Source organism: Triticum dicoccoides, chromosome 5B (assembly GCF_002162155.2).
Source record: "Triticum dicoccoides isolate Atlit2015 ecotype Zavitan chromosome 5B, WEW_v2.0, whole genome shotgun sequence".
Lineage (NCBI taxonomy): Eukaryota > Viridiplantae > Streptophyta > Magnoliopsida > Poales > Poaceae > Triticum > Triticum dicoccoides.
The window spans coordinates 154,142,185-154,165,790 of NC_041389.1; positions in this window are offsets into that span (position 1 = coordinate 154,142,185).

The window sequence follows — 23,606 nt, forward strand, 5'->3', positions numbered from 1 at the left end:
TCCAAGAAGTAATGAACTCCTTGCTCTTGTGCTTCAAATGATAGTCTCCCCAACACTCAACTCTCTCTCAATGGGTTTGGATCTGGTGGAAAGAAGATTTGAGTGGAAAGCAACTTGGGGAAGGCTAGAGATCAAGATTCATATAGATTGATGACAACATATAGATCAAAGCTTCGACAAATGATAATAAGATTGAATAACATCGTCGCTTTGAGAAGTATGTGATAAGCAAGAGCTCCCCCTAAATTTGTGCATAGTTTAAGATTTGCTTTGGACTGCAAATGCACAATGAATTAGGCTCATGGGTTACTCTTCCATGTCACATACATCTTGGTGGAGCGCTCAAAATAATAAACAATGGATACATGCACTCATCACCAAGCATAGTGAGTGATCACATAAGATAGATAGGATAATATCAAGCATGCATAAGTGTAGCTTATGATCTAACACATGATCATCAATGTCTCACAGGCATAGTATCTAAACCAAAAGCAAACAAAGTTTTGAAAAAACACCAAATAAAGCAAGAGAGAATAAAAGCAACACTCTCTCTCGAAGCCTATGATCTATACATTTTTCTCCCCCTTTGGCAACAAGTTACCAAAAAGTTCATAGAAAATGCATAGTGCTAGATCGTCTCTCAGACTTGATCTTCTGGTGGTGGTGTAGAGATGGCTCCTTGGACGAAGGCTTCAGTTGAAGTAGAGGGTGCTGGAGGAGTTGGTGCTGGAGCTGGTTGCACTGGAACTGTTGGGGCAGTAGCTGGTGCTGAAGTTGTAGCTCTAGTGTCTGTCACTGGCACTGCAACTGACCTCTGGGCTCTGGGCACTCTGGCAAACACATTGGTGGTTGTCTTGCCCTTCCTCTCCTGCATGTCATCCTGCAGCTGCTCTACAACTGACTGAATCTCAGTTACCTTGACATCTAGATCATAGAACTTTTGTTCCATGATTCTCTCCAGGCTCTCCTGGTTTTGAGTTAGGGTGGCCAACCCCTTCTCAATCCTCAGAGTTGATGCTATCAAGTAACCAAGCTGCTCTTGTTTGGTCTTCAAGAAATACTCAGATGCCTCCTCTTGAGTTGGCATCTTGGCAGCCTTCTCCTTCTTTGCCTTCTCCTTCTTCTCCTGAGCTTGGACAGATTGTGGATCATCTTCATTCATGACAACCTCATTGTCCTCAAAGTCTGGATAAATTGGCAAATGTTCCTTATCCAACTGGTATTTCCCTATGCCCATCTTGGAGTTGATCAATTCTTGAATTTGAGGTGCATATCCACAGCTCCTCTTCTGATCTGCTGCAGTCCTCTTGATTGTCTCAATGATCAGGCTCATGACTTTGAATTTCTGGGGCACATCAAACACATGCAGCATGTTGATGGCATGTCCTCTGATCATATTATGGTCACCTGACTTGGGCAACAAAGTATGCCTCAGAATCCAATTGATGGTTGCCAATCCTGACAGCAGAAAGTGGACTGATCCAAACTTGTGAGTCTCTACAACCTTGTCAGGAATCTCCTTGTACATGTGAGCCATTGAATTGTGACCCAACTTCTTCTTGGCATATATGTCCAAGTCATCTTCTTCTTCCTTGGGGGCATTGATCAAACTTGCCCATTCTTCCATAGTTGATTGGTACCTAGTACCCTCAGACATCCACACAATTCTGCCATCTAGATAAAAGTGTGTTGTGGAGTAGAACTGCATGATAAGCTCATCATTCCAGTTGGTAAATTTCTATCCAACAAAATCTGCTACTCCACAAGCAATAAAGTTCTCCTCCACTCCAGGGTAGTGCTGCTCATTCTCCCTGATGAATTTCCAGTCAACCCACCTCATATCACAGACAATGGGCTTCTTGTCCAACGGAATGGTCTCATAAAATTCCTGCTGTTCCTTTCTGTGGAACCTGTAGTCAACAACAGTTCTTCTTCTTGAAGCATATGGGTCTTCCATCCTCCACAGCGTCAGCCCTGAATCCTTCCTGATTCTCATGTCCTCAGCCACAGGATGGGCATCATTGTGGTCTGGTATCTTGGGCTTGAGCTTTCCGAGGACTTGTCCTTCTTCATCTTCATCTTCTGCAACATTTGGCACTGGGGCCTTGTTCTTTTCAGCAGCTGGAATACTCCTAGTATTCCTCTTTGGAGCTTGCTTGGCCTTGGAGGCAGCTTTGGGTGCATCTTTGGGCTTGGATGTTGCAGCCCCTGCCCTGATTGCATCTCCCATAAGCTTAGCTGCCTTGGGAGCTGGTGCAGCATCCTCTTCCTCTTCATCAGAATCCCTTCTCATTGAGGGCTTTCCAAGGACCTTGGCAGTTGTGGTTCTAGCTCTCTTCTTTTTCTTGTCCTGATCACCATAACCTCTGATTCAATTGTGAACTTCATGGTTACACCAGTGGGGACTTTCTGAGGTTTTGATGGTGCCTCTTTCCTTGCAGGTGCCACTTTGGGTTGAGTCTAAGCTAGCACTAGAGTGGACTTCCTGGCCTTTGGCATTGGAGTTCTCTTGGCAGGAACTTTCTTCTGCAGACCTGGCTTTGTGCTTTGTGCAGAGCCGTACTCTTTCTTGAGCACCACCTTTTTTGAAGTGGCCTCATCCTCCTCAGCTTTGTAATCCTCATCTTCTGAGTCTGAGGTTCTCTTCTTCCTTTGCCTAGTTGCAGCCTTATGCAAATTGCTAGGAGTGCTTCTGCTCCCATCATCTGAAGTTGAGGGAGTAGTGCCCTCACTCAAGTCCATGTGCTCTTCAGACCTGTTCTGGCTGTCACTCTGATCAGACATACTGCAAAAGCTGACTGCTGGCCTTGTGAAGAGTTATAGATGAGATAGAATAGATGAGCATCACAAAATGCAGAGATTTTTGCAAAAGAATGATCCAAAAGTTCAGTTTTAGTTTTCCACAGAAAGCATTTCGGATCAATCGATTTTCAAACTCGGTGATACCGAAGCAGTTTTGGAACCTAAACTGATGATCTCGGTTGGACCGAGTCTCAGTTTGGTGGCACCGAGACTGCTAGGGTTTCACAGAATCTTTAAATCGGTCGCACCGATTAGTAATTCTCGGTCAGACCGAGAGTCACTAGTGCAATGGCATACGCCAAATCGGTGAGACCGAGTTTTTCAACTCGGTGGGTCCGAGATGGTTTCGGCGGAAACCTAACCCTAAAAATTTGAATCACATCTAATCTACGGACTATTTTGGTTGGATAGAAGAATCTCAATTGTGGCAAGAATCAATATGAAAACAATGTGCCAGGAATCAGACCTGGATAGCACAAAGATCAAGTCCATACCCTAACTTGGCGGTGGACTTGCTGCGGCGGCAACGGCGGGGACGATTTCCGTTGATGGCGACGAAGACCAGCGACAGGAGGCTGCTGGCGGCGAGGAGACGATCCGGAGACCACGATGGCAGAGCGAGCTATTGCGCGGGTGAAGGGTTTCAGAGAAATTTCCAAACTTTTGCCCATGGCTATATATAGCCCGACCCTGTTGGTGTGACCGAGTGGAACAACTCGGTGGCACCGAGATGCATAACTGTGTTCAGTTATAGCAAATCGGTGAGACCAAAAAGTTCAAATCGGTTGCACCGAGATTGAAAACTCAGATCAACTTGGTGATCTCGGTAGGACCGAAATGGAAGAATCGGTCAGACCGAGAAGCACAAAGAGGTTTTGGAAGTTTAAGTCTATGACGAATCGGGGACTCCGAGTGCTCCTCACACAGAGTGGTTCGAATCTGACTTGATCAAATTTTGTGATGTAGCATGAATAGAGTTTGAGATGAGAATAGCATAGATAGCTAAAGAAGGTTCTTAGGCATTCTTGTCCATCCACTTGGCACAAAGAAAATAATCCAAACAATCAAAACAACAAGTGGATGTCCTTGAATGAGTAAAATATGCACCAACAAGCTCACACAATAAGATATCAAATGAAATATGTGGCAAAGCATGCACAACCAAATCTAGCATCTATCAAGCAATTTGGCGATGATTAGGTCATCTATATATGAGTATATTGACTTAGGAGTCAAATGAGAACATTTGATCATAGGTCATACTCATCGTTTAAGCTCAAGTGGGGTTACCACTTTTACATAATGCATTAATGTGTTCACACCATTAGAGTTGCTTTGACTCAATTCTTAGAGTTAAGCTCCCCCTAGATGTGAGATCCCCCCTTAGAGGGATGAACTAACCTTCGGTTTTATCGATGATGACTTCATGTAGGTGTTGAAGATGTGGATGCTCAATGTTGATGTAGATCATTTGGAGCAATCCATTGGAGTGAGTTGCACTTTCAACTTACCTACATTGGTTAGTCCCACAAGGAACAAACAGGAATATCCATAGACATAGAGTGATGCACACACAAGATGATGTCCATGAAATCATTAGGTTACCTTGTCCCTTGTCTTACCAACATGAGGGTTTGTGACTCCTTGAACTAGTGCAAGATGTGGAAGTTGAGTGCACTTGTTCTTGCCAAAATGATATGAGTGAAGAATGTTGGCGGAGTCACCCTCAAGAACTCTCTAGTTCTTCTTCTTCGGGATCCACATCATCTTGATGGGAATCCTTGGAGTTGTAGTTGTACTTGATGAAGTAGAACTTGACGTAGTCTTGGGGACCCATTTGAACGAGGCTTTAGGTGCTTCTTCAAATGCATCAATCTCTTCTTGAAGCTTGTACTTGCCTTTGTTCTTGTGGTCTTGTGGTGGAAGATCATCTTGAGCTTGTGTTCCCTTGAAGGAAGTAGGATCATACTTCTCTTGTTGAGGAACAAACTTCGTCTTGGGGTATTGATCTTCTTCCCACTCAACTCCATTGGCATTGAACTTTCGTTCAAAACCAACACCTTGATTCTTCCGGTGCCTTCCTTGCTTGCGTACAATTTCCTCGAATTGCTTACTCCCGGCAAGGCTCTTGTAAACACCTTTCTCTATAATTCCCTTCAATAAGCTATTTTCTTTCTCAAGTGTAACTTGGCTAAGATAATTATCAGTGGAATCAAGAGAACTACTAGAAGCAACAATATTGGATTTAACATTATTATTGTTACTACTAGAGGAAGTATCTTTCTTGTACTTGTTACTAGACTTGACTTGAGGCATGTAAGTAGATAAGAGTAAACGCTTGGCAATGTAAGAAGAACTTTTCTTGCGAAGATCATCATTGATTGCTTTTAAGAACTCATGCTCTTGCTCAAGATTGAGCTTTTCAAAGCGTAACTTCTCATGAGCCCTTAAAAGTTCTCGATGATCTTCGTAGATAGTTTCATGAGCTAACTTAAGAGAGTTTAATTCTTTAGTTAGAAGCTCAATCTTCTCCTTGTCATTGTCATTCGTTTTAGCATGATTAGCATGATTAATTGACGTTTCATCATAGTATTCATCAGTAGAGTTGTCAACAAGTAAATCATCATCCACAAGCAAGTCATCTTCATCACTATTGAAATCAACATACTCGGGATGTGTTACCTTTGGGCCTTTGGCCATGAAGCATCTTCCAACACCTTCATTTGGTGAATCAAATATGTCGTAGGAGTTGGTTGACACAAGTGCTAGACCGGCAACACCTTCATCTTGAGTATATTCGGAGTCGGAGTGATAGCTTCTCTCGGAGTTATTGTCGGAGTCGGAGCCGGATACCCATTCACCAACATGAGCTTGATGTCTTCGTTTTGTGTAGCTCCTTGATGACTTGTCCTTCCTTTCTGAATCCTTGCTTCTCCGTGAGGGTCTTCGTTCATAACGATCATCTCTACTCCTCCTCTCTCTTGGTGGTGATTCTTCTCTTTTGCTCCTTCTTCTTGGAGAATCTTCTCTTCTTTTGTAGGGTGCCGTACACTCATTGGAGTAGTGTCCGGGTCTCCCACAATTGTAGCAATTGCGCTCACGGCTAGAAGATCTCTTGTCATTGTAAGACCTTGATTTGGAGCTTCTTTCTTTGCTTCTACTCTTGTAGAATTTGTTGAAGTTCTTCACCATTAAGCTCAATTCTTCATTGAAGGTTGGTTTCTCACTTGATGATGTGGGGGCTTCACTTGAGGCTTTGTAGGCACCACTTGACTTGTTGTGAAGTTCCTCCTTATCCTTGAGTGACATCTCATGAGCAAAATCCTTCCAATGACTTCCGTTGGCTTGAGATCTTTGTAGTTTGGCATCATTTGAATCAATGTGCACACGGTATCATACTTTCCATCCAATGCTCTTAAGATCTTCTTGATGATGAATTTGTCGGTCATCTCTTCACTCCCTAAGCCGGCAATCTCATTTGTGATAAGAGCAAGCCTAGAGTACATTTTAGCGACACCTTCACCATCCTTCATTTTGAACTTGTCAAGCTGACTTTGGAGCACATCCAACTTGGATTCCTTGATGGACTCGGTACCTTCATGCATATCAATCAAAGTATCCCAAATTTCCTTTGCATTCTCAAGACGGCTGATTTTGTTGAATTCTTCGGGGCACAATCCGTTGAAGATGATATCACAAGCTTGAGCGTTGTATTGCGGCATCTTCAATTCTTCCGCATTAGCTTCACGGTCCGGCTCTCTCCCATCGAAAAATTCACCTTGCAAGCCAATACAGATAATTGCCCAAACGGCGGGGTTATGTCCAAGGATATGCATTTTCATCTTATGCTTCCAACTAGCAAAATTAGTACCATCAAAGTAAGGACCTCTACGGTGATAATTTCCCTCGCTAGACGCCATACTCTCCTAGGTTGTGGAACCAAGGCTATGACCACCAAAAGCTATGCAAATCAAATCAAATGGAGACCAAAGCTCTGATACCACTTGTAGGACCTTGAAGTATGTCTAGAGGGGGGGGGGTGATTAGAGTACTTGACCAATAAAAACTTAACCTTTTCCCAAATTTAGAGTTTGGCAGATTTGAACTACTTTAGGACAAGTCAAGCAATCATCACACAATTCAAGCAAGCATGCAAAGAGTATATAGGCAGCGGAAATTAAAGCATGCAACTTGCAAGAAAGTAAAGGGAAGGGTTTGGAGGATTCAAGCGCAATTGGAGACACGGATGTTTTTGGCGTGGTTCCGATAGGTGGTGCTATCGTACATCCACGTTGATGGAGACTTCAACCCACGAAGGGTAACGGCTGCGCGAGTCCACAGAGGGCTCCACCCAAGAAGGGTCCACGAAGAAGCAACCTTGTGTATCCCACCATGGCTGTCGCCCACGAAGTACTTGCCTCACTAGCGGTAGATCTTCACGAAGTAGGCGATCTCCTTGCCCTTACAAACTCCTTGGTTCAACTCCACAATCTTGTCGGAGGCTCCCAAGTGACACCTAGCCAATCTAGGAGACACCACTCTCCAAGAAGTAACAAATGGTGCGTTGATGATGAACTACTTGCTCTTGTGCTTCAAATGATAGTCTCCCCAACACTCAACTCTCTCTCAATGGGTTTGGGTCTGGTGGAAAGAAGATTTGAGTGGAAAGCAACTTGGGGAAGGCTAGAGATCAAGATTCATATGGTAGGAATGGAATATCTTGGTCTCAACACATGATTAGGTGGTTCTCTCTCAGAAATGGTAAGTTGGAAGTGTCGGTTCGTTCTGATGGCTCTCTCCACGAATGAAGAGGATGTGGAGGGGTATATATAGCCTCCACACAAAATCTAACTGTTACACACAATTTACCAAACTCGGTGGGACCAAATTGTTAAACTCGGTCGGACCGATTTAGTAAACCTAGTGACCGTTAGTGATTTTCGGTGGGACCGACATGCATCTCGGTGAGACCGATTCGGTTAGGGTTAGGGCATAACGTAATCTCGGTAAGACCGATTACACAAACTCGGTGAGACCAATTTGGTAATAAGCTTTCCAGAGAGATGGCCAGGTAAACTCAGTGGGACCGATTTGCTCTTTTCGGTGAGACCGAAATGTTACAAAAAGGAAACAGAGAGTTTACATTGCAATCTCGGTGGGACCGATCGCTCACTTCGGTTAGACCAAAACGTTACGAAGGGAAAAAGAGAGATTACAACCCCATGTCGGTGAGACCGAGATCCCTATCGGTAAGACTGATTTGCTTAGGGTTTGTGGTAGTGGCTATGACTTTTGGAATCGGTGGCGCCGGATAGGAAGTTTCGGTGTGACCGATTTTGGCTTTGGGTTTAGGTCATTTGTGGATGTGGGAAAGTAGTTGAGGGTTTTGGAGCATATCAGTAAGCACATTGAAGCAAGAGGCTCATTAAGCAACGCCTCATCCCTCCTTGATAGTATTGGCTTTTCCTATAGACTTAATGTGATCTTGGATCACTAAAATGTAAAATGAAGAGTCTTGAGCTTTTGAGCTTGAGCCAATCCTTTGTCCTTAGTATTTTGAGGGATCCACTTCCCTCATCCATGCCATGCCATTCATTGAGCTTTCCTGAAATAATAGTGTTGGAATAGCATTAGCTCAATGAGCTATATGTTGTTGTTAATTACCAAAACCACCTAGGGATAGTTGCACTTTCAATCTCCCCCTTTTTGGTAATTGATGACAACATATAGATCAAAGCTTCGACAAATGATAATAAGATTGAATAACATCGTCGCTTTGAGAAGTATGTGATAAGCAAGAGCTCCCCCTAAATTTGTGCATAGTTTAAGATTTGCTTTGGACTGCAAATGCATAATGAATTAGGCTCATGGGTTACTCTTCCATGTCACATACATCTTGGTGGAGCGCTCAAAATAATAAACAATGGATACATGCACTCATCACCAAGCATAGTGAGTGATCACATAAGATAGATAGGATAATATCAAGCATGCATAAGTGTAGCTTATGATCAAACACATGATCATCAATGTCTCACAGGCATAGTATCTCAACCAAAAGCAAACAAAGTTTTGAAAAACCACCAAATAAAGCAAGAGAGAATAAAAGCAACACTCTCTCTCGAAGCCTATGATCTATACATTTTTCTCCCCCTTTGGCAACAAGTTACCAAAAAGTTCATAGAAAATGCATAGTGCTAGATCGTCTCTCAGACTTGATCTTCTGGTGGTGGTGTAGAGATGGCTCCTTGGAGGAAGGCTTCAGTTGAAGTAGAGGGTGCTGGAGGAGTTGGTGCTGGAGCTGGTTGCACTGGAACTGTTGGGGCAGTAGCTGGTGCTGAAGTTGTAGCTCTAGTGTCTGTCACTGGCACTGCAACTGACCTCTGGGCTCTGGGCACTCTGGCAAACACATTGGTGGTTGTCTTTCCCTTCCTCTCCTGCATGTCATCCTGCAGCTGCTCTACAACTGACTGAATCTCAGTTACCTTGACATCTAGATCATAGAACTTTTGTTCCATGATTCTCTCCAGGCTCTCCTGGTTTTGAGTTAGGGTGGCCAACCCCTTCTCAATACTCAGAGTTGATGCTATCAAGTAACCAAGCTGCTCTTGTTTGGTCTTCAAGAAATACTCAGATGCCTCCTCTTGAGTTGGCATCTTGGCAGCCTTCTCCTTCTTTGCCTTCTCCTTCTTCTCCTGAGCTTGGACAGATTGTGGATCATCTTTATTCATGACAACCTCATTGTCCTCAAAGTCTGGATAAATTGGCAAATGTTCCTTATCCAACTGGTATTTCCCTATGCCCATCTTGGAGTTGATCAATTCTTGAATTTGAGGTGCATATCCACAGCTCCTCTTCTGATCTGCTGCAGTCCTCTTGATTGTCTCAATGATCAGGCTCATGACTTTGAATTTTTGGGGCACATCAAACACATGCAGCATGTTGATGGCATGTCCTCTGATCATATTATGGTCACCTGACTTGGGCAACAAAGTATGCCTCAGAATCCAATTGATGGTTGCCAATCCTGACAGCAGAAAGTGGACTGATCCAAACTTGTGAGTCTCTACAACCTTGTCAGGAATCTCCTTGTACATGTGAGCCATTGAATTGTGACCCAACTTCTTCTTGGCATATATGTCCAAGTCATCTTCTTCTTCCTTGGGGGCATTGATCAAACTTGCCCATTCTTCAACAGTGGATTGGTACCTAGTACCCTCAGACATCCACACAATTCTGCCATCTGGATAAAAGTGTGCTGTGGAGTAGAACTGCATGATAAGCTCATCATTCCAGTTGGTAAACTTCTATCCAACAAAATCTGCTACTCCACAAGCAATAAAGCTCTCCTCCACTCCAGGGTAGTGCTGCTCATTCTCCCTGATGAATTTCTAGTCAACCCACCTCATATCACAGACAATGGGCTTCTTGTCCAACATAATGGTCTCATAAAAGTCCTGCTGTTCCTTTGTGTGGAACCTGTAGTCAACAACAGTTCTTCTTCTTGAAGCATATGGGTCTTCCATCCTCCACAGCCTCAGCCCTGAATCCTTTCTGATTCTCATGTCCTCAGCCACAGGATGGGCATCATTGTGGTTTGGTATCTTGGGCTTGAGCTTTCCGAGGACTTGTCCTTCTTCATCTTCATCTTCTGCAACATTTGGCACTGGGGCCTTGTTCTTTTCAGCAGCTGGAATACTCCTAGTATTCCTCTTTGGAGCTTGCTTGGCCTTGGAGGCAGCTTTGGGTGCATCTTTGGGCTTGGATGTTGCAGCCCCTGCCCTGATTGCATCTCCCATAAGCTTAGCTGCCTTGGGAGCTGGTGCAGCATCCTCTTCCTCTTCATCAGAATCCCTTCTCATTGAGGGCTTTCCAAGGACCTTGGCAGTTGTGGTTCTAGCTCTCTTCTTTTTCTTGTCCTGATCACCATAACCTCTGATTCAATTGTGAACTTCATGGTTACACCAGTGGGGACTTTCCGAGGTTTTGATGGTGCCTCTTTCCTTGCAGGTGCCACTTTGGGTTGAGTCTAAGCTGGCACTAGAGTGGACTTCCTGGCCTTTGGCATTGGAGTTCTCTTGGCAGGAACTTTCTTCTGCAGACCTGGCTTTGTGCTTTGTGCAGAGCCATACTCTTTCTTGAGCACCACCTTTTTGGAAGTGGCCTCATCCTCCTCAGCTTTGTAATCCTCATCTTCTGAGTCTGAGGTTCTCTTCTTCCTTTGCCTAGTTGCAGCCTTATGCAAATTGCTAGGAGTGCTTCTACTCCCATCATCTGAAGTTGAGGGAGTAGTGCCCTCACTCAAGTCCATGTGCTCTTCAGACCTGTTCTGGCTGTCACTCTGATCAGACATACTGCAAAAGCTGACTGCTGGCCTTGTGAAGAGTTATAGATGAGATAGAATAGATGAGCATCACAAAATGCAGAGATTTTTGCAAAAGAATGATCCAAAAGTTCAGTTTTAGTTTTCCACAGAAAGCATTTCGGATCAATCGATTTTCAAACTCGGTGATACCGAAGCAGTTTTGGAACCTAAACTGATGATCTCGGTTGGACCGAGTCTCAGTTTGGTGGCACCGAGACTGCTAGGGTTTCACAGAATCTTTAAATCGGTCGCACCGATTAGTAATTCTCGGTCAGACCGAGAGTCACTAGTGCAATGGCATACGCCAAATCGGTGAGACCGAGTTTTTCAACTCGGTGGGTCCGAGATGGTTTCGGCGGAAACCTAACCCTAAAAATTTGAATCACATCTAATCTACGGACTATTTTGGTTGGATAGAAGAATCTCAATTGTGGCAAGAATCAATATGAAAACAATGTGCCAGGAATCAGACCTGGATAGCACAAAGATCAAGTCCATACCCTAACTTGGCGGTGGACTTGCTGCGGCGGCAACGGCGGGGACGATTTCCGTTGACGGCGACGAAGACCAGCGACAGGAGGCTGCTGGCGGCGAGGAGACGATCCGGAGACCACGATGGCGGAGCGAGCTATTGCGCGGGTGAAGGGTTTCAGAGAAATTTCCAAACTTTTGCCCATGGCTATATATAGCCCGACCCTGTTGGTGTGACCGAGTGGAACAACTCGGTGGCACCGAGATGCATAACTATGTTCAGTTATAGCAAATCGGTGAGACCGAAAAGTTCAAATCGGTTGCATCGAGATTGAAAACTCAGATCAACTTGGTGATCTCGGTAGGACCGAAATGGAACGGTCAGACCGAGAAGCACAAAGAGGTTTTGGAAGTTTAAGTCTATGACGAATCGGGGACTCCGAGTGGTCCTCACACAGAGTGGTTCGAATCTGACTTGATCAAAGTTTGTGATGTAGCATGAATAGAGTTTGAGATGAGAATATCATAGATAGCTAAAGAAGGTTCTTAGGCATTCTTGTCCATCCACTTGGCACAAAGAAAATAATCCAAATAATCAAAACAACAAGTGAATGTCCTTGAATGAGTAAAATATGCACCAACATGCTCACACAATAAGATATCAAATGAAATATGTGGCAAAGCACGCACAACCAAATCTAGCATCTATCAAGCAATTTGGCGATGACTAGGTCATCTATATATGAGTATATTGACTTAGGAGTCAAATGAGAACATTTGATCATAGGTCATAATCATCGTTTAAGCTCAAGTGGGGTTACCACTTTTACATAATGCATTAATGTGTTCACACCATTAGAGTTGCTTTGACTCAATTCTTAGAGTTAAGCTCCCCCTAGATGTGAGATCCCCCCTTAGAGGGATGAACTAACCTTGGGTTTTGTCGATGATGACTTCATGTAGGTGTTGAAGATGTGGATGCTCAATGTTGATGTAGATCATTTGGAGCAATCCATTGGAGTGAGTTGCACTTTCAACTTACCTACATGGGTTAGTCCCACAAGGAACAAACAGGAATATCCATAGACATAGAGTGATGCACACACAAGATGATGTCCATGAAATCATTAGGTTACCTTGTCCCTTGTCTTACCAACATGAGGGTTTGTGACTCCTTGAACTAGTGCAAGATGTGGAAGTTGAGTGCACTTGTTCTTGCCAAAATGATATGAGTGAAGAATGTTGGCGGAGTCACCCTCAAGAACTCTCTAGTTCTTCTTCTTCGGGATCCACATCATCTTGATGGGAATCCTTGGAGTTGTAGTTGTACTTGATGAAGTAGAACTTGACGTAGTCTTGGGGACCCATTTGAACGAGGCTTTATGTGCTTCTTCAAATGCATCAATCTCTTCTTGAAGCTTGTACTTGCCTTTGTTCTTGTGGTCTTGTGGTGGAAGATCATCTTGAGCTTGTGTTCCCTTGAAGGAAGTAGGATCATACTTCTCTTGTTGAGGAACAAACTTCATCTTGGGGTATTGATCTTCTTCCCACTCAACTCCATTGGCATTGAACTTTCGTTCAAAACCAACACCTTGATTCTTCCGGTGCCTTCCTTGCTTGCGTACAATTTCCTCGAATTGCTTACTCCCGGCAAGGCTCTTGTAAAAACCTTTCTCTATAATTCCCTTCAATAACCTATTTTCTTGCTCAAGTGTAACTTGGCTAAGAGAATCATTAGTGGAATCAAGAGAACTACTAGAAGCAACTATATTGGATTTAACATTATTATTGTTACTACTAGAGGAAGTATCTTTCTTGTACTTGTTACTAGACTTGACTTGAGGCATGTAAGTAGATAAGAGTAAACGCTTGGCAATGTAAGAAGAACTTTTCTTGCGAAGATCATCATTGATTGCTTTTAAGAACTCATGCTCTTGCTCAAGATTGAGCTTTTCAAAGCGTAACTTCTCATGAGCCCTTAAAAGTTCTCGATGATCTTCGTAGATAGTTTCATGAGCTAACTTAAGAGAGTTTAATTCTTTAGCTAGAAGCTCAATCTTCTCCTTGTCATTGTCATTGGTTTTAGCATGATTAGCATGATTAATTGACGTTTCATCATAGTATTCATCAGTAGAGTTGTCAACAAGTAAATCATCATCCACAAGCAAGTCATCTTCATCACTATTGAAATCAACATACTCGGGATGTGTTACCTTTGGGCCTTTGGCCATGAAGCATCTTCCAACACCTTCATTTGGTGAATCAAATATGTCGTAGGAGTTGGTTGACACAAGTGCTAGACCGGCAACACCTTCATCTTGAGTATATTCGGAGTCGGAGTGATAGCTTCTCTCGGAGTGATTGTCGGAGTCGGAGCCGGATACCCATTCACCAACATGAGCTTGATGTCTTCGTTTTGTGTAGCTCCTTGATGACTTGTCCTTCCTTTCTGAATCCTTGCTTCTCCGTGAGGGTCTTCGTTCATAACGATCATCTCTACTCCTCCTCTCTCTTGGTGGTGATTCTTCTCTTTTGCTCCTTCTTCTTGGAGAATCTTCTCTTCTTTTGTAGGGTGCCGTACACTCATTGGAGTAGTGTCCGGGTCTCCCACAATTGTAGCAATTGCGCTCACGGCTAGAAGATCTCTTGTCATTGTAAGACCTTGATTTGGAGCTTCTTTCTTTGCTTCTACTCTTGTAGAATTTGTTGAAGTTCTTCACCATTAAGCTCAATTCTTCATTGAAGGTTGGTTTCTCACTTGATGATGTGGGGGCTTCACTTGAGGCTTTGTAGGCACCACTTGACTTGTTGTGAAGTTCCTCCTTATCCTTGAGTGACAACTCATGAGCAACAATCCTTCCAATGACTTCCGTTGGCTTGAGATCTTTGTAGTTTGGCATCATTTGAATCAATGTGCACATGGTATCATACTTTCCATCCAATGCTCTTAAGATCTTCTTGATGATGAATTTGTCGATCATCTCTTCATTCCCTAAGCCGGCAATCTCATTTGTGATAAGAGCAAGCCTAGAGTACATTTCAGCGACACCTTCACCATCCTTCATTTTGAACTTGTCAAGCTAACTTTGGAGCACATCCAACTTGGATTCCTTGACGGACTCGGTACCTTCATGCATATCAATCAAAGTATCCCAAATTTCCTTTGCATTCTCAAGACGGCTGATTTTGTTGAATTCTTCGGGGCACAATCCGTTGAAGATGATATCACAAGCTTGAGTGTTGGATTGCGGCATCTTCAATTCTTCTGCATTAGCTTCACGGTTCGGTTCTCTCCCATCAAAAAATTCACCTTGCAAGCCAATACAAATAATTGCCCAAACGGCGGGGTTATGTCCAAGGATATGCATATTCATCTTATGCTTCCAACTAGCAAAATTAGTACCATCAAAGTAAGGACCTCTATGGTGATAATTTCCCTCGCTAGACGCCATACTCTCCTAGGTTGTGAAACCAAGGCTATGACCACCAAAAGCTATGGAAATCAAAGAAAATGGAGACCAAAGCTCTGATACCACTTGTAGGACCTTGAAGTATGTCTAGAGGGGGGTGATTAGACTACTTGACAAATAAAAACTTAACCTTTTACCAAATTTAGAGTTTGGCAGATTTTAACTACTTTAGGACAAGTCAAGCAATCATCACACAATTCAAGCAAGCATGCAAAGAGTATATAGGCAGCGGAAATTAAAGCATGCAACTTGCAAGAAAGTAAAGGGAAGGGTTTGGAGGATTCAAACGCAATTGGAGACACGGATGTTTTTGGCGTGGTTCCGATAGGTGGTGCTATCGTACATCCACGTTGATGGAGACTTCAACCCACGAATGGTAACGGCTGCATGAGTCCACGGAGGGCTCCACCCAAGAAGGGTCCACGAAGAAGCAACCTTGTCTATCCCACCATGCCTGTCGCCCACGAAGGACTTGCCTCACTAGCGGTAGATCTTCACGAAGTAGGCGATCTCCTTGCCCTTACAAACTCCTTGGTTCAACTCCACAATCTTGTCGGAGGCTCCCAAGTGACACCTAGCCAATCTAGGAGACACCACTCTCCAAGAAGTAACAAATGGTGCGTTGATGATGAACTCCTTGCTCTTGTGCTTCAAATGATAGTCTCCCCAACACTCAACTCTCTCTCAATGGGTTTGGATCTGGTGGAAAGAAGATTTGAGTGGAAAGCAACTTGGGGAAGGCTAGAGATCAAGATTCATATGGTAGGAATGGAATATCTTGGTCTCAACACATGAGTAGGTGGTTCTCTCTCAGAAATGGTAAGTTGGAAGTGTAGGTTCGTTCTGATGGCTCTCTCCACGAATGAAGAGGAGGTGGAGGGGTATATATAGCCTCCACACAAAATCTAACCATTACACACAATTTACCAAACTCGGTGGGACCGAATTGTTAAACTCGGTCGGACCGATTTAGTAAACCTAGTGACCGTTAGTGATTTTCGGTGGGACCGACATGCATCTCGGTGAGACCGATTTGGTTAGGGTTAGGGCATAACATAATCTCGGTAAGACCGATTACACAAACTTGGTGAGACCGATTTGGTAATAAGCTTTCCAGAGAGTTGGTCAGGTAAACTCGATGGGACCGATTTGCTCTTTTCGGTGAGACCGAAATGTTACAAAAAGGAAACAGAGAGTTTACATTGCAATCTCGGTGGGACCGATCGCTCACTTCGGTTAGACCGAAACATTATGAAGGGAAACAGAGAGATTGCAACCCCATCTCGGTGAGACCGAGATCCCTATCGGTAATCCCGATTTGCTTATGGTTTGTGGCAGTGGCTATGACTTTTGGAATCGGTGGCGCCGGATAGGAAGTTTCGGTGTGACCGATTTTGGCTTTGGGTTTAGGTCATTTGTGGATGTGGGAAAGTAGTTGAGGGTTTTGGAGTATATCACTAAGCACATTGAAGCAAGAGGCTCATTAAGCAACGCCTCATCCCTCCTTGATAGTATTGGCTTTTACTATAGACTAAATGTGATCTTGGATCACTAAAATGTAAAATGAAGAGTCTTGAGCTTTTGAGCTTGAGCCAATCCTTTGTCCTTAGTATTTTGAGGGATCCACTTCCATCATCCATGCCATGCCATTCATTGAGCTTTCCTGAAATAATAGTCTTGGAATAGCATTAGCTCAACGAGCTATATGTTGTTGTTAATTATCAAAACCACCTAGGGATAGTTGCACTTTCAAAACCTTCAGGAGCGTGATTTTTGGAACGAACTTGTTCCAGAGGACTTGAGTGCAAGTCAAGAAGCAGCCGAGGCTCCCACGAGATAGGAGAGCGGCCCCCTCCCCTATAGGGCGGCCACCGACGTACTTCTTCCTCCTATATAAGCCTACGTACCCCAAAAACATCCAGGGGGCAGACGGAACACAATTTCCACCACCGTAACCTTCTGTATCCGCGAGATCTCATCTTGGAGCCTTTGTCGGGACTCTGCCGGAGGGGGAATCGACCATGGAGGGCTTCTACATCAACATCCTTGCCCCTCCGATGAGTTGTGAGTAGTTTACCACAGACCTACGGGTCCATAGTTATTAGCTAGATGGCTTCTTCTCTCTTTTTGGATCTCAATACAATGTTCTCCCGCTCTCTTGTGGAGATCTATTCAATGTAAAATCTTTTTGCGGTGTGTTTGTCGAGATCCGATGAATTGTGGGTTTATGATGAAGTTTATCTATGAATAATATTTGAGTCTTCTCTGAATTCTTTTATGTGTGATTGAGTTATCTTTGCAAGTCTCTTCGATTTATCAGTTTGGTTTGGCCTACTAGATTGATCTTTCTTGCCATGGGAGAAGTGCTTAGCTTTTGGTTCAATCTTGCGGTGTCCTTACCCAGTGACAGAAAGGGTTGCAAGGCACATATTGTATTGTTTCCATCGAGGATAACAAGATGGGGTTTATATCATATTGCTTGAGTTTATCCCTCTACATCATGTCATCTTGCTTAATGCATTACTCTGTTCTTATGAACTAAATACTCTAGATGCATGCTGGATAGCGGTCGATGTGTGGAGTAATAGTAGTAGATGCAGGCAGGAGTCGTTCTACTTGTTACGGACGTGATGCCTATATACATGATCATGCCTGGATAATCTCATAATTATTCGCTTTTCTATCAATTGCTCGACAGTAATTTGTTCACCCACCGTAATACTTATGCTATCTTGAGATAAGCCACTAGTGAAACCTATGGCCCCCGGGTCTATCTCTTATCATATTTGCTTCCAATCTACTTTTATTTGCATCTTTACTTTTTGCATCTATATTATAAAATACCAAAAAAATATTTGTCTTACCTTACTATCTTTATTATATCTCACTTTCGCAAGTGGCCGTGAAGGGATTGACAACCCCTTTATTGCGTTGGTTGCGAGTTCTTTGTTTGTTTGTGTAGGTGCGTGGGACTTTTGAGGAGCCTCCTACTGGATTCATAACTCGGTTCTGAAAAACTGAGGGAAATACTTACGCTACTATTGCTGCATCACCCTCTCCTCTTTGAGGAAAACCAACGCAAGCTCAAGACGTAGCAAGAAGGATTTCTGGCGCCGTTGCCGGGGAGGTCTTCGCTCAAGTCAAGACATACCAAGTACCCATAACAAACCCATATCCCTCGCATTTACATTATTTTCCATTTGCCTCTCGTTTTACTCTCCCCCACTTCACCCTTGTCGTTTTATTCGCCCTCTCTTTCCCAATCTCCTCTCTCTTTTTCGCTTGCCTTTTGTTTGCTTGTCATTATGTCTAGTTCCTTATCCGCTCCTATGTCTCCCAAGTTTGAAGTTCTTCACTTAAAGCAAAGGCAAGGAGAAAACTTAAAAGATGCTTGGTATAGGATGATAGAATCTTATCACAAGTGAACCCTAGAGGTGAACTTTAGAATTCTTCTTCGTAATTTTTATGTTGGGTTAAATATGACGCATAGACAACTCTTGGATTGCATTGCCAAGGGAAATTTCATTGAAATTGATCCCAGTATTGCGCATGAAATTATATAGGGAATAGTGGGAACACTACCTCAAAAGGGAGGATCACATCCTACCCAAGAAGAAACCCAAGTGTTTGGAAAGATTTGCAAAGTAACAAAAATATTACAAAAGTCTCTTGAGCCTCTTAAAAGTGTTAGCGGAAATCTTCACCGCATGAATATGTTGATTACTCTTTGCAATAAGCAGTTGGATTCTTTAGATCTAAAAATTTCTGAGTATGAAGGGAAGAGGAAAGAACCTCCTAGATTCGAGCATGACTCCGCTAAAAAACTGAAAATACAAGATGACACTCGTTAGATCTATCTTCGCTTTTATGCCTAGCTAGGGGCGTTAAACGATAATGCTAGTTGGGAGGCAACCCAATTTTCTTTATGTTTTTTGTTTTTGCTCCTGTTTAGTAATAAATCTTGCATCTACCTTCTGTTTAGATGTGTTTTTAGCTTTTATTTAGTGTTTGTGCCAAGTAGAACCTATAGGATAACCTATGATGATAGTTGATTTGATTCTGCTGAAAACCAGAAAATTTGCGCGCACGAATATAATTTTGTTAAATCACAGGAACGTGATTTTGTGTTGATTCTTTTTTCTTCTGATCAATAAACAAATTTTCCAGGACTTCCTATTTTGGTAGGAGTTTTAATGTTCCAGAAGTTTGCGTTAGTTACGTATTGCTACAGACTGTTCTGTTTTTGACAGATTCTGTTTTTCGTGTGTTGTTTGCTTATTTCGATGCATCTATGGCTAGTAAATTAGTTTTTAAACCATAGAGAAGTTGGATTACAGTAGGTTTAACACCAAAACAAATAAATAATGAGTTCATTACAGTACCTTATGTGGTGGTTTTGTTTTCTTTCACTAACGGAGCTTATAAGATTTCCTGTTGAGTTTTGTGTTGTGAAGTTTTCAAGTTTTGGGTAAAGCTTTTATGGACTATGGAATAAAGGGCGGCAAGAGCCTAAGATTGGGGATGCCCAAGGCACCCCAAGATATTCAAGGATAGCCAAAAGCCTAAGCTTGGGGATGCCCCGGGAAGGCATCCCCTCTTTCGTCTTCGTTCATTGGTAACTTTACTTGGAGCTATATTTTTATTCGCCACATGATATGTGTTTTGCTTGGAGCGTCGTGTATTATATTAGTCTTTGCTTTTTAGTTTACCACAATCATCTGTCGGGGAAACTGATCCACGAACACCTATGGGACCGGCGGACCGAGCCCCTTTCGGTTCGGCGGGGGGCGGGGATCGCACGAAGAGTAGATCGAGGCGAAGCACACGAGAAGTTTACCCAGCTTCGGAGCTCTCCGGAGAGATAATACTCCTACTGCTGCATGTCTGAGTATATTGAGTTCTTGCTCGAGAGCGCTGAATGCTACAATACACTCTAGCTGCTAACGAGACCGAGCTTGAGTGTGTTTCTGGCTTTGAACCTTTCGAACCCCCCTCTATGTTGCGCATGGGCCTCCTTTTATATGCTCAAGGGGTCACCGACAGGTGGCAACGTAGGCAAGGGTAAAAATGGAAAAGTGTTGCGGTTGGTACAACTACCTGTACAGTGTATCCTACCTAACCCCGACGGCAGGGGACAAAGGCATTAAATGCCCGTCTGCGTCGCCCAAATAGTGCAGAAAGGGACCGTCAGGGGCGCCACCGCTTGTCACGATGGCAATCTTGTCAGCGCCGCTTGCCACTGCGCACTGCTGGCTGCACAGTCTCCTGCCACGCGCGCCTGGAAAGGCCCCAGGGTGACACGTTGGTGGATGTGCTGGAGCGCGGGTATAGAGTGGTAGCTTGTCGCGGCAAGCGCCTTGCCGCGGTCGTTGTCTTGTCGCGCCCGGAAGCTTGTCGCTCACCGGGCCTCGCCGGGACGCGCGGTGCGTCGCAGCAAGTTCCTTGAGATGCCCTGGTTGGCCTTCCCGGCAAGCTCCTCTTGCCGGGGCCTTGTCTCCTTGGCTTGAATACTTTGTTCTTGAATGGTTCCAAAGGAACCACGGAGGACCTTGGCGGTCACCCGGCAAGCCCTGCCGCGGGGTGCTGCGACTGCCGGAACGTCCGCCCCCTCCCTCTTTATAAGCAGGGGAAACAGGGGTAGTTCCCCCATCTCGCCGGTTGCTACTCTAACCTTAGAAATCTCCGCCGCTCCCCCCATCTTCCCAAAGCTGAAAGAGAGCAGCGCTCCGCCCCCCATCGCCACCAGCACCACCAGCGCCGTCGATCTCCCCCACCACCTCCGCCATGGCTCCGAAAGCCGACAAGGGGAAGGGTGTGAAGTCGGCCGAGGCGCAGCGGCTCGCGGCGCTGTGAAAGGAGCGGGCAACCTTCCCCCCCCCCAGCTCGCCGCGAAGGAGCTGAGGGAGTATTACTACCTCTTCTGGTCGACGGAGACGCGAGCGCATCCGCGCACGAAGGTACTCTCAGCTGCCGCTTCGGAACTGGCTCCGAATGGATATCCCTTCTTCGCGTTGTTCTTCTACTGCGGGCTCTGCCCGCCTTTCTCTGAATTTTTCTGCGACATTATGAACACCTACGGGCTCTGCCTCCTTGACTTCACCCCTAATGTCGTTCTGACCATGGCAGTTTTCGCACATCTCTGCGAAAACTTTGTCGGAGTCTATCCAAACGTAGCCCTTTTCCGCCACTTCTTTATGCCCCGAGTTGAGAGAGGGGAGCCTTTATCCGGAGGAATCGCCTGGATCTCGAGGACCGGCAAGAAGGAAGCTTATCTGGAGGGCGAGCTCCGCAGCAAGTGGGATGAGTGGAGAGCAGACTGGTGCTGGATTGTCGAGGAGAACCCGCAGCCATTTACCGCCCAGCGCCAAACCCCAGTAGTGCGCGGCAACGATTGGAGCAGCGTGGCCCCGGAAGACGCTAGGCTGAAGATTGCCGTCACCCGGATCTTACGCCTCAGGCTTGCCGGGCTCACCGTAGGCGCTATTGGCGCAGATTTTGTCCGTCGCCGCATCGCCCCCTGCAGGAGAGGAGGAGGCCCGCCTGGGAGTTCCAGAACGCGGCGGATATCATGAGGCTGCGCCCGGGCCTCAACTTCAACTTCACCGTCCTAGAACTGGACGCGATGCTCCTGGAGCTGTTCAAGCATGATCCTGAACACCCCGGAGCATTCAGGTTGCCGAGGAGTGTCATTCCGCTGTGCAACAACTCCTCGCTCGACCGCATCCGTGCAATGATGCCGCTGTGCGACTCGCACGGAATTGTCCCAACTTGGCAAGAGCCTGCAGACGACGTCGTGCAGGAGTTCTTTGACAGCTTGGTGGAAGTGCCGATCCACTCCGATGAACAGAAGAGCCTCACCCGCGACACCACCGATGATGAGATGCAGCGCATCGCCACTAGGCTGGAAGAGCCGGCGGCAACCGCTGCCGCGGGCGAGTTTGGGTTCACCGTGGAGGAGGCAGAGGCAGCGGAGGCGGCAAGCCTTGTCGAGCGAGAAGAGCTTGCCGGCGAGGGAGAGGTTGCCGGGTCTGAAGCTGAGTTGTGCGAGCCCGCCGAGGGCACGAGCGACTCGCGGAGGATTGGCTCCTCCTCTTCTCCACCTCCAGACAGCTTGCCGCAAGCAGAGCCCCCAGCTCCACCAAGAAGGCGTCTCCGCAAGGCCGGGGACGTAGCGGGTCGGCAGACGAGTCAACAGCCGCCGCGCCGTGCGACGCGCTCCACCGCGGCAAGCACTATTGCCGCGGGAGCACCTCACGCCACTACGGCAACTGGAGCGGGGTCTTCTCGGTCTGCCACTTCTGCCCCTGCCAAGCGGCTAAGGGAACCTACTCCTCCGCCTCGTCGCGCCGGAGGCGAGCCGGACTTTGATCTCTCCGCGCTCAGCTCCGACGAGGAAGAAGAAGAGTAAGATTCTTTGCTGTACTTGTAGTTCTTCAATTCTTGTTGTTTTGTATTGTATCTGATTTGCTTTACTCCGAACCCGTTCCTTTTCAGGACGCTGGCCCAGAGAGCAGCGAAGAGAGCCAAGGCCCCGGTGATTGTCATCGAGGACGAACCCACCGCGACAGGAGGGGATGTGTCCGAGACCACCTTGCCGGACCCGGCAATTATTCTCCAAAGCAGCCCCCAACGCAGCCCCCAGCGTAAGTATATGGTTTACTTCCTGCTGTTAGGCGCGCATGGGTGCCCTTTCTTTGCTGACATCTGATTCTTGGTTTGTGTAGGAGCAGAGCAGCCTCACCAGGAGTGCCCGGAAGGGCGCTCCCGAAATGCCATCTGCTTCGACTACACCGCCAAGGGAGGATTCCCCGGCAAGGGAGCGTTCTTCGGCAAGGGAGAATTCTCCGGCAAGGGACAGTTCTCCGGCAAGAGACAGAACCAGCGACCCTCCGGTGGTTGAGACCACGACTGCAGATCCTAGTACAGGTTATCCTCTTGCTTGAAAGCTTCCCTTGGGTTCTTCTTCTTCTTTTGATTTTCTTTTTGAATATTTGCTTGACTCTTCTCCCTTTTCCGGTCGTCAGATCCATCTGCCACGGAGCCGATGGAAACCGAGGTCGCCGGCGAGGAGAACGCACGTGGCAATACCAGCGACGCTGTTGCCACCAAAGGAGAAGCCGGCGCTGATGATCCTGCCGGCGAAGAGGCCGCCAAAGATGCCGTCGTAGATGCTGGCGAGGGGTCTGGCGATCGCACTGACGGCCCTGAGGCCGCAGGAGCGCCAGGCGCTACACCGACCGCCGATCCCTCCGCCGCTGCTGCAGCGTCAGGCTCCGAAGAGCCCCAGCCCGGCGCCTATTTGAAGGCCGGTGATGGCATCTTCATCAAGCTCCCCTGGGCGTCAAGCTCCAGAACGGCGGTCGAAGGAGAAATCCTAGATGGAGAGGTGCTCGCCTCCGCTGGGCTAACGCTGGTCGACGCGCCAAGCAGCAGCAGCGGCGAGCCTGAGGAGGAGCGGCTGCTGCGGAAGCTGTTGTCGCTCTACCGCGCCCGAC